The following is an 11,944-nucleotide window of genomic DNA, read 5'->3' on the forward strand; positions in this document are numbered from 1 at the left end:
AGAGGCCATGGAGTAATGTTGTTAATTGACATACTCCTCACGGCTTGTTCATTTGTTTTCTTACAGCCCCCAGTACAACATACCCAGTTGTTGGTACTGCCCCTGTGAGATGGACCCAACCTCATCAATCCATCAATGAACAAAACCAAACCAAATCAACCAACCAAACACCTCCCTCTACAAATATATACTTGTCCACCAGGGTGGTTTGATGGGAAAAATTTCTCAAATGAGGATCCCTCTTCCCAAATAGCTCAAGCCTGTGCCACATTACATAAGAACTAGCCATCCTAGAAGGCATCAAAGGAGTGCAATTTCTAAGAGTTATTTTAAGGATGGACACCTCAGCATAGGACTTCAATTTTAGCCACAATTTGGTCCAGCTTATATAAAGTTATTGTGTTGTGTGCTCTTCATATAATTTGGTATATATGAGTGTGTCTGATATTCTGCATGTCATATGTCTAGAATCTTATAATTAAAATGGTTATTTCTGTGATAAGACACCATGACCAAGTTGCCACTTATAGAAGAAAGGATGTATTTGGACTATGGTTTAAGAGGGTTGGAGTGTCTAACCATTACAGTGGGTAACATGGCGGCAGAGGTAGCCGAGAACTTAAATCTTGAGCTACAATCATAAGGCAGAGGCCTAGCTGAGAATAATCTGGACTTTGGAAATATCAAAGTCAGCCCCAAGGGACATACCTACTCCTCTAAGGCCACAAGCCCCTTCATAAACAGTTCCATCAACTTAGGACCAAGCATCCAACATATGAGTCTGTGGAGATCATCCTTACGCAAACCACCACAGAAGAGGACGGAAGATTCAGTCACCCAGTGTCTGACTAGAATAGCTGAGCAAGCAGCTCTGAAATTGAATGAGGTAAATAATACAACGAATGGAGAAAAACAAGATGTGCTCCACTTTAGACACGTTGATTTTTAAAGGGCTGTGAAGTTTCATAGTAGAATTCTGTAGCAAGGGACTGGAACGATAGCTCATTGGTTAAGAGAATTAGAGTATGCACTGCTCTTGCAGAAGACCTGAATTGAGTTTCCAGCACTCATGTCAGGCAGCTCACAAGCACATTTAACTCCAACTCCGTGAAATCGAATTTCCTCTTGTGGATCTCATAGGCACCTGCACTCATCTATAAAAGTTGGGTCCCGTTCTTCTTCCTAATCCAATGCTTCCAGAAATAAGACTCACACTCAAACTATATTTACAAATACCTCGGCCACATTGCTAGGCTTTTCTCTTATTAGATTGTAACTTAAATTATTGCATTTATCCTAATCTACATTCTGCCATGTGGCTGATTATCTGTGCTCAGGTACCAAACATCTCCGTACATCTTCCTGGGCAGAACACCTCTGTCTTCCTCTATCCCAGAATTCTTTCTGCTTTCCAGATGCTCCGCCTTCTATTCTACCTTTTCCTATAGGCCATAGGGTAATGCATCCACACAACACATAAGACATTCTCTCTACACTTCTGTGTACACAAACATACAGAGATATACATATATGAGCATAATTTACATTTATCTAGTAGTCAACTAAATATATAAAAGTGAATTTAGAAGAAAAATAAGAGAAATGATTTTCAGAAATATATTTCAGATCTTTGCTTGATATGTACATATTATATATTTGATTTTGAATCATATGTACTTATAAAATTTCATAATAAAATATATCTTTGAGGTAAAAATAAGGGGGGCTCATAAGGATGATGAGGACAGACATTTTCATCAATATGAGACCAGCATATAAGAGCTGAGTAACCAAGAAAATGGAAATTTTCTCTATGGTGTGTGGGCATAGGAGAATAGATAAGCAGATATGATTAAACAGTATTTAGATGAATTGTGCTGGAAAGTTTTATGTCAACTTGACACAAACTAGAATTATCTGAAAGGAGGAAACTTCAATTAAGAAAATGCCTCCATAATATCCGGCTGCAAGGCATTTTCTTGATTAGTGATTGATGTTGGCCTTCTCAGCTCATGGTGAGTGGTGAATTCCCTGGGCTGGTAGTCCTGGGTCTGGGTTATAAGAAAGCAGACTGAGCAGGGTATGAGGAATAAATCAGTAAGCAGGATTCCTCTCTAGCTTCTGGATCAGCTCCTGCCTCCAGGTTCCAGCCCTGCTAGAGTTCCCGTCCTGACTTCCTCCAAAAATGGACTGTGATGTAGAAGTGTAAGCCAAATAAACCCTTTCCTCCCCAACTCGCTTTTTGGTCATCAACTTTCACCACATCAATACAAACCCTAAGACAGGGATATTTTCACAATTCACATCTTTGCCTTTCTGTGGATGGAATAAGTTAAGGTATTGAAGGTGCCATTCCAGGCCATGACAATATTTGTTTCTTAATTTAGCTCAGTTCTGCCATAGGACTTAGAATAATCAGACACTCAATAAACCTTGAGTGGGTAAACACCTAGGAGCTGTAGGTAAGCACATAGGTTGGAAGGGAACCATTGCACTAGAGCTAGTGAAGGGAGCAGACATTAATGTACTGCTGGGGCTGGCCTGAAAGTTACTCTAACGATGTAAGGCAGTGAAGGAAACTGAGACTGGGAGAGGAAAATAACCACTAATAGTGTCAATATTGTCAACAATGGCGTTTCAAGCTTACTGCTTGCCAAGTACAGAACTTGCATACATCATCAGAGTTCACAACCATACCCATTCCATAATGCAGAAAACTTCATCTGAATAACAATAACAACAAACCATAAGCCTAGTTCCTTGAAGTAGGAAGTTTAGGTGGAGACTTAGTGTAGGAGCATGATTTGTTCAACCTGGAACAGGAGGTTGGTCAAGTTAGAGTTGGATTGGTTTATTCTTGAGGTCCAAGTTAAGGAACCAGAATCACTAGCTGTGAAGGTAGAAGAACCACATGTTAGATCTTGTGTCTGGGGCATAATGTGGACTCCTGAGTTGTAGAACATTTTTGTCTGGTACTTAATCGTGACCTTTATAACTCTAGTCATACCTCTCTTTATAGCCATCTTTCTACAGAGGTTACAACCAGCAACTCAATACTGTAAATGATCGTCAGTAGTGCCTGTGGAGATCATGAAGCTGAAAACATGGCTTTATCTAAATCCAAAGTGGTAAAAATCCTTTAATGTGATTCCTTGTCATCATCATTTCTTATAGGTTCCCACAGACACCATGTGAAACCAAAGTTGAAAACCGCTAGTGTAAAGTAACATTTCTAATAGAAGTGTCCACCATTTGTCTAGATTTGACTGATAGTCCTTAGAGAGCATCACATATTCGTATGTTTCATTTTATTATTTAACAAAGATTTATAATGTGTGTGTGTGTGTGTGTGTGTGTGTGTGTGTGTGTGTGTGTGTCTGTGTGTGTGCATGCACACACACAGAATGCCTTTGGAAATCAAAAGAGGGAGTCACATCACCTGGAGCTGGAGTATTTGTGAACAACTGACACAGGGACACGGAAGCTGGGAATTAAAATCAAACTCTGGTCCTCTGTGAGAGTGGCAAGCACTCTTAACTGGTGAATCATCCTGAGATTTTTATTTTTATTATTAAATATTTTTTTCTGATTGCAAGCTTAAGATAAATTTAGGATAGGCAATTTGTAAGACATTAAAGTACAAAGAGAAAATTAAAGTAATCAATGATAACTACTGTCCATTTACCAACATTCATTGGATTTCATTTCAGTTCAATTGAACATATTTTTAAAATTGCAAATAAACACTTATTGGATGCAAGAGCTAGTTATCATTTTCCGACAATGTGATAAAAACATGACTCACAACACGGCATCTGCCTGTGAGAGTTAAAGGCCTGTTTTGAATGCACAGAGAAATGTGTAGGAAAAGTTCAAGAAATTAGTCTGAGTTGCACAAATCAAAACTGGAACAAGAGCTAAAACTCCTTTGTCGGGTTGGTCATTTGTTTCTACACTAGGGACAAGATGAGCTTTATACACAGCCTCTAATGCAGGTAAGGGTCTAGTCCTCTGGAAGAGGAAGGATTTCAACCAAGTCCTCTAATGTGTCATAATACCTCAGTAAGAGAAGGTGGCAGTAGCACAAGATGAGTAACTTTTAGTAGGCTCTGTTGGGTGACCTTCCTTCACAGTATATTAAGGTGTTTCTCTGTGTTTTCAATTGTTAACTCTGTACTGTCAGAGAACTAAGTGTTGGCAGGATTTTGGTATTGTCATTTTTTTGGCCCTCCACTGAATTTTCTATTTGTAAATGCTTGTCCTTCCACACGTGCCTGAAAGATGAAGGTCAAGCAGCCTTCATTGTCTAAAGGAAATCCTAAGAGATGGACCAAACCTTGTCTTAGTGCTGATTGGGAATAATAAAGAGCTGACAGCAAAGAGCTGGGATAGATAGGAAGTAAGGGGGCAGAATTTTGGTTAGACAGAGACAGGACAGAGGAAAGCAGATGGGTAGATCTGAGGCAGACAGGACATGGGCTGGGTCACATGTCAAGGATGACAGCTGGGAAGTTGGGTCAAGTTAGAAGCTAGCTGAGAGTCTTCCTCAGCAAAAGTCCTAAAGATGTAAACTATATAGAAGTCTCTGTTGCTTATTTATACCATAGGCGGGACAGACAAAGGCCTACAATAAGTCTCAGTTCAATGGGCAATATACTAGACACAATTTATGTGTAGTCTCAGATTTGCTTTGCCTCTCCTATCTCTGAAACTCTGGTGGCTTCCTTATGCTGCTGCCTCTGTTGGATCATCCACTGCTACTTCATCTGCTAGCATCTGGTAGGTTGCTAAAGGTTGAAAAACCTTTGCCATGGGAATGGTAATGTTCCTGGAACGACACATAATTGTATCCCAAGGAGACCTAACTCCTTCAACTATTTCTGATAAAGTACCAATTTACTGCTAGGGAAAAATTCAGTTAAAAAGTGCTCATGATTCAACCCCATTGCTTCAGAACTCTCTGGGATGCCAGGTAGATGCAAAGAACACACATTTTTTTTTAAGCGTACTCCGGACAGATATACAAACTGAGTCTTGTAAAGATAGATAAACTAGGCAAAATACAAATTCACACTGCTAGACATAATGAACAGCATACAATAATAAGGCAACAAAGGATCAAAGGATGCACCAAGAGGGAGAGAGAGAGAGAGAGAGAGAGAGAGAGAGAGAGAGAGAGAAAGGGAGGGGGAGGGGGAGGGGAAGAGGAGAGAGAGAGAGGGAGAGGGAAAACACTGAAGGTATTCTTTAAGAGATCCATGCCATGGGATGATCAAATTGTAAACAGATGTTTTGCATAAAGTCATGCTAGAACAAAGGTTTGAATGCAAGCATCGTATGTGGTAGACAGTCTCAGAATATATTAATAGAGTATACAAAAAATAAGAAAACATATAAACAATGTGAACATAAAATTGTAATCTTCCTAGAGACATTCCTAGTATGACAGAGTAGGTCATCAATTTCACAGAATCTAGAAACACTTGGGAGATGGGTCTTTGGGTATGACTGTGGGAGACTATTTTTGATAACATTAGTTGAGGAGAGAAAACTCATATGCTGTGAGTGGCCTCATACCTGGATGGAATCCAAGAGTACACAGTCAAGAAAGAGAGAGTAGTAGCAGTCATTAATTTAGCACCATCTGTTTCTGATATGGATGCAGTTGCCTCATAGTCCTGATAGCTTGACTTGCCTTCCATGATGGATTTTACTCTTGAACCATGAACCACGCTCAACCCTTTGCCCTTACATTACTTTTCAGGGTGTCCTTTGAGAGCAAGATGACAAATGTGCTCTGGAGTCATCTTAACTGAAATACAAGCAGTCAGGATGTTTATTAACTTAACCCTGTATCTCATTGGATGAAAGTTGATTATGAAGATATAGGTTCTTTTGCCCATCAAGTTTACTTGGTGCATTTGCTGAGTATGATCCTGGGGTTAGAAAAAGCATAATCAGGAAAAAGAAGTATAGATTCCACTCATCAGACAGGCTTCCTAGTGATGAATGTGAAGAAAGGGTCATAAACAGAAATTTGAAGATTTAATTCTAAAGTATACATAAGACATACATGTCACAATAATGACATTTAAGAACAAACAACACAAGGTATTTTTAAATCTATGGATTAGAAATTTGAGGCAGAGAGACGTAGTGTTAAATATTTTTTAAAAAGGCTGCACCATCCCACACTACCTCTGGCTATTCTGTAGCCCGGCGGTCCTGAAATCTTTCCAGCTGACTCCCTAAGTTCCCATGGCAGGTCGCTGTCATGCCAGACCCATGCAATGACTGCTCATCTCGAAGTTAGCTGCCACAAATCCCTGTACCCTGGCAAAATCAAAACTCTAGAGGCTTGTAAGTTATCAATCAGATTTATATTAGTAAATTATCACCTCACAAAACGTCCACACAATAAACTCAGAGCCAATTGATATTGATATAAACTGCCCACCTAGATGAGACAAATTGTCCTGTAATTATCTATCCTTTATAAGATATTTATAGTTTTTTTAAAATAAGATATTCATAGCTACCTGTGACTATTTAAAACCACACGGGTCTGGGTTGTCCTTCTTCCTTCATCTTCCTTCCGTCCCTCCTCTCCCTACTCTCTGTCCAATCTCTAAAAGTCTCAGCCAGCCTTTCTTTTTCACTGCCCAATCATGGGCCTTGCCTTACCTTGCCCTCACCTGCATATACCCACAGGGAAATGTCCAGAAATCAGTGTCCAGTTAAATATTAGAAAGAGCTCAGAAGAGCATCAGTGAAATTAAACAAAGACAAGAAAATATAGAGGATATAATGCAGATGGACTAAGTAGAAGAAAATATCCAGTACATTCAAGACCAGGCTTGATTCAGCTTGTCAGTCATTATACATTGATGCATTCATGTTGGGTTAAATTCTACTGTTTAAAACCAATTGATTATGCATTTAGTGAGCTATAGCAAGCTGTTGGTGATAAACTATGGCATTTATATTTAATTGAAAATTATTTAATTGTATCTTTTCAAATGTCTTCTAGGAGCTTAAATTCTAGATTGATAGCTTGTCCCCTAAGCTGTGAAGATGCCATAGTTCCATCCCTAGCCTTGAGCAATTTTGTAATGTTTTCTTTTGTTTATTCCAAGTTCTGTTATTTCTGAGATAAAGGTTTTAGTTGAGAGTCTATATGGTGACTTTCAGTTATATCTGTTCGACAATATCAGAGACTCTTGACTCTGATATTGTATGTATTCTAACATGGTGATTAAATTATCAATCATTATCCCAAGAGATTTTTCCTTATTCCATTTTCTTTATTCTTTTCTTTTCTTTTAGTTACACTTATATACAGTGATTTTTTATATGCAAGGGATTTATCCCATGAAGGAAATCCAATGGCTGGCCAGATACACTTGGACCATCCTGGCAGGAGTCTAACAAAGTGATTATGTTGTATTAAGTGACTAAAACTTGTTATAAAAGCAAGTTTAACCCTGACTGAATACATATATGGTTCTGTAGATATTGTGGAAGAAAAATAAAGCATAGAGTGCCTGATGAATTCAATGAGACAGGGGAGGAAAATTATAAAGAAGCAGAGAGCAGACAGGATTATGATAAAGAATGTGGTAAATGGTGGAACTAATGCCAATGTGGTAATTGTCAATAGAACAGAGATGCAAGTCAAAACAAGGGCCCTCTCAATTCGGATAGGTAACCAAACCGAGGGGTATGACATTTTCAAAATACCTTCATTCAGTAGGTACATAAAAATGAAGCATTAAAGGCTGAGGATATTTGGCAAATACTAAAGCAATTCATCAGATATAGCTGTGAAGAGAGAGACATAACTGTAGACAGCTATTAGACAGAATTACCTTAAAGAAAACAAACTTTAAAGAGTAAGGAGGGTCAATATTTAATGACAAAAGTATAGGTCTTGTGAGAATATATAAAAATCTGAATGCATGTCTTTATATGTATCATTCTGTTACATTTATATATGTAGAAAAGTGATAGATTCACAATAGAAAACTTTTATTTAAATGTAAGTAAGAATACAGAAGATTTAGGGAACAATGTGAGATGTTTACCCAAGTGTCTCATATATGTTTCACTTAACTGGAGATCATGCATGCTTCACAAATACACATGGCATATTTATAACCACCCAGCACATCCTAGGGTAATAGTGCATGCCCAGGAATCGAAGTGGCTAAACACATTATCTTTTTTTATTTATTTATTTTTTTTTTTTGGTTCTTTTTTTCGGAGCTGGGGATCGAACCCAGGGCCTTGCGCTTCCTAGGCAAGCGCTCTACCACTGAGCTAAATCCCCAACCCCATTATCTTTTTTTAAAAGTACTTAATTTAGGTGTTATTTGAATACCATTTTAAAAATCTACTTGGAAAGTACAATAAAAACATACTTGAAAATAGATCCTGGATCTAAGAAGAAATCATAATATCCAATAAAAGGTGTTCAGAATTAAAAATTGAGGGTTGATTTAGCTCAGTGGTAGAGCGCTTGCCTAGCAAGCGCAATGCCCTGGGTTTGGTCCTCAGCTCTGGGAGGAAAAAAAAAAAGAACAATGTAAAAAAATTGATTAAAATGCCCACTACATTCTAAACTATAGGGGCATGGGTAATATATAGTGGCACAGTTAACATAACACTTAAAGTCAATGTAATATTGGTACTATAAAATATGAAAATTAATAATACAGGAATTAGTCAGAAGTACTAGAAAAAGGACAACAACAAAAACTGAAGGCAATAAAAGGAGAAAATAATAAAACAAGGGAAAAATGTCTTAAGATTCACACAGCAAAAGCACATGAGTTTTACAGAGTCCACTAGAATAGCTGTCCCTGGCAAGAACGAATAAGACAAAAATCAAAGATTCCATTAAAGTATGGCAGAAAGGAGAAGGGTGGTGTCACTCCAAAAACAGAACAGTCAGACTTTAAATAAAGAAGACATTATAGATAACTCCAAGCAAAAACGTTCAATTTTCTGGACATGTACAGGTAGGTTATAGTGACTCAGATATGAAAACTCTGAGCTCTTATGATAAAAGATAATATTTTAGGGTTGGCCACTTGGCATTGAATAATCATTTAGGAAGCTAACCCTAAAACCATATTCTTATAAGAAGTACTAAATAGGTTCAGCAGGTTGCATTTATGTATGCACTCAAATAATAATAATAATAATAATAATAATAATAATAATAATAATAATAACAATAATAATGTGGCCATAAATTTGAGAGAGAGACAGGGATGGAAGGTGGATGAGACAGGCTGGAGGAGAGGAGGAGATTGGGGTGATGGAAATCTACTTTAATTAAATTTTTAAAAAGAAAAAAATATTTTGTATTTTAAAAATGTAGCCACCAATCACCTCATTCTGAGCTAGTGAAATAATAACAAATTATTGTAAAAATGTCAGCACACTTTTCTTCTTGACTATGAAAGTACAGAGCGTTAAAGTAGTTAACACAGGGAAGGGTCTCAGTGAGGAGGACTGGGAGGGGACAGCGCTTGGGATATAAATTACTTAGTTAATGAATAATAAAATAGCTAACATAATTTTGTTGAAGAAAAAAAAAGAATATGGAGACCTCATTATAAATAATAGTATAAACAACAAATCCTATCTGTAGCATTATAGGAAATTTGACGGGAGTGAAGCTATTGAAAACAGAGGAATATGTGGATGCCTTGCCCACTGGCGGAGAAGGCTAGACCACTGCTTATAAATAAAAATTAAAAATTGTGGACTCTTGTTTCCAGGAAATCCCCTGATCTCAAAGCTACAGTTTAAAATACTTTGGAAGACTGAGAGGAGATCCTTGTTACTACCTCAGCTGTTGCGTGAAATAATAATAATAATAATAATAATAATAATAATAATAATAATAATAATAATAATAATAATAAAAATAAAAGCAACATCCCACGCTAAGGGCAGCTACTTTCTGACCCCTGCTGTCTTCATGGTCTCCAAGCACCCATGGCAGGTCGCTGCCACACCAGCAACAATGCTTCCAAATTCCCGTGTCTGGCTGGGGTGCCCGGCCACCATACCTTTCTCTGGAACTCAGGTGAGTTGCTGCCTGAAGGAAAAGACCACACAAACTTAGAATCACCAGGTAACTCAATCGCTGGGCGCAGCAACTAACATCCTAATTTTGTAAGCTATTCTAAATATAACTCCTCCTGTGGCGAATTCTGGCGGATCCGCCATCTAAACCAGTGGCCTCTTGTTAGCCACCAAGCTCTCCCCATCCCAAAAGCGAGTCACCTTTTCCTGCTGCTTCTCTTTCCCTCTTGGACCCGGAAGTCCCGCCTACTCCTCGCCCAGTAATTGGTCCCCTGAAACCTTTATTCATTAGGGGAAGGTTCTGCCACACCTCAGCTATCTGTTTACTTAGTGATATGAACTTAGATATTAAGATTGTCTAAAACTTTATACTAGTCCAATAATTTTATAATAGTTATTTCTGAACTGTTTTTATATTATATGTTACACAGTACTGATGTGTCATTTTTGGTCTTAAGTAGAATACTTTGGTGTGTGTGTGTGTGTAAGCATGAGCAAATGCATTTCCTGGCAGGAGATGGGGTTTGAAGGTCAGAGGACAGCCTTAAGTGCAGTTCTCACCCTCTATGTTTGACTCTCTTTGTTGTTTGTAGCTACGATGAGTGCCAGGCCAGCTGGCCCACGGGCTGCCATGCATTCAGTCTCCGCCTCACACATCATTGGAGGGTCCCTGAGATAATAGACAAGCCATGCGCCGTCGTCAAAGCCAGCTTTACATGGGTTCCGGGACTCAAACTTGGCTTCTCACACGTGTATGGCAAGTGTTTTGCCCACTGTGTCTAAGCACATTATTTCAGTTCAAATTAGTCAATAATTTAACTCAAATAATTTTAAAGAAGAATTTAAATTAATATCGTTTTCAATTTTGTATTTTTTCCTATGGAGAGTAGGAAAAATTAAGTCAGAAATACACACTTACTGAAGAGAGAGAAAAGAGTTGATGCATTTAATTTTAACTAAAATGTGATCTTTATGAACCTATGTTTAAAATTTATTCTTGTGCTGATTATATAAATGGTTATTCAGCATATACTTACAGGTCATATACTTTAATAATAAAATTATTTGGAGCAAAGGGTTATTGCATATTTGTAGTAAAATATTTTAATGTTCATTCTCTTTGGTTAAGTGCAGCACCCTAAAAACATTTTAAAATTCACATAGGATGCTTTCTATGTCATACTTCTGACAAAGAAAATGGTACAACTGTTAATGACAAAGTGCTCTGCAATATCACATAAAAATAAAACCTATTTATACACCGCCAGCAGTTCTATAGATCTAAATGTTTGGTTGAATTTGATTAAATGTTTGTGCCTATGAGGAGTCAGAACTAAATTAGAGCTGTAATCCTTGTTGTGCCCCTTGCCTCTTTTACTTTAGGTGACAAAGCAGTTCCATTAACATGCCTGTTTGTCGGCGCCCTTAAATATTCTACCAGGGCTTTCATTCACTTGCTTGATGAGTAACCATACTCTCACTTATTTTCTTACATCTGCTGGGGCCACAATTCCCTCTACACCTTCAGACGTCGGAGACAATAAAGAAGGCCGGCGACTCCAAATGTTATCTAATCATCCAGGAGAAGAGGCTCTATGTAGCATTCAGTATCATAGTTTGTCTTATTAGCATGGGTATTTCTGAGTGACCCTTGTTAATCTTTGCAAAGAATTTGAATGAGAGATGGGAGTAGGGAATATATTCGGCGCACTGGGTTTGCATGGTAATGTTCCTCAGTACAATCTCCATCCTTTGCGGTAGTGTGCAGGGCAGGCTTGTAAAATCACTTTCTGCAGCGAGCTTTGTGATTCAAAGTGGACACTCATCTAAAGCGATTTACAAGGCG

The sequence above is a fragment of the Rattus norvegicus genome, chromosome 2 (assembly GCF_036323735.1).
Source record: "Rattus norvegicus strain BN/NHsdMcwi chromosome 2, GRCr8, whole genome shotgun sequence".
In the NCBI taxonomy this organism is placed as follows: domain Eukaryota; kingdom Metazoa; phylum Chordata; class Mammalia; order Rodentia; family Muridae; genus Rattus; species Rattus norvegicus.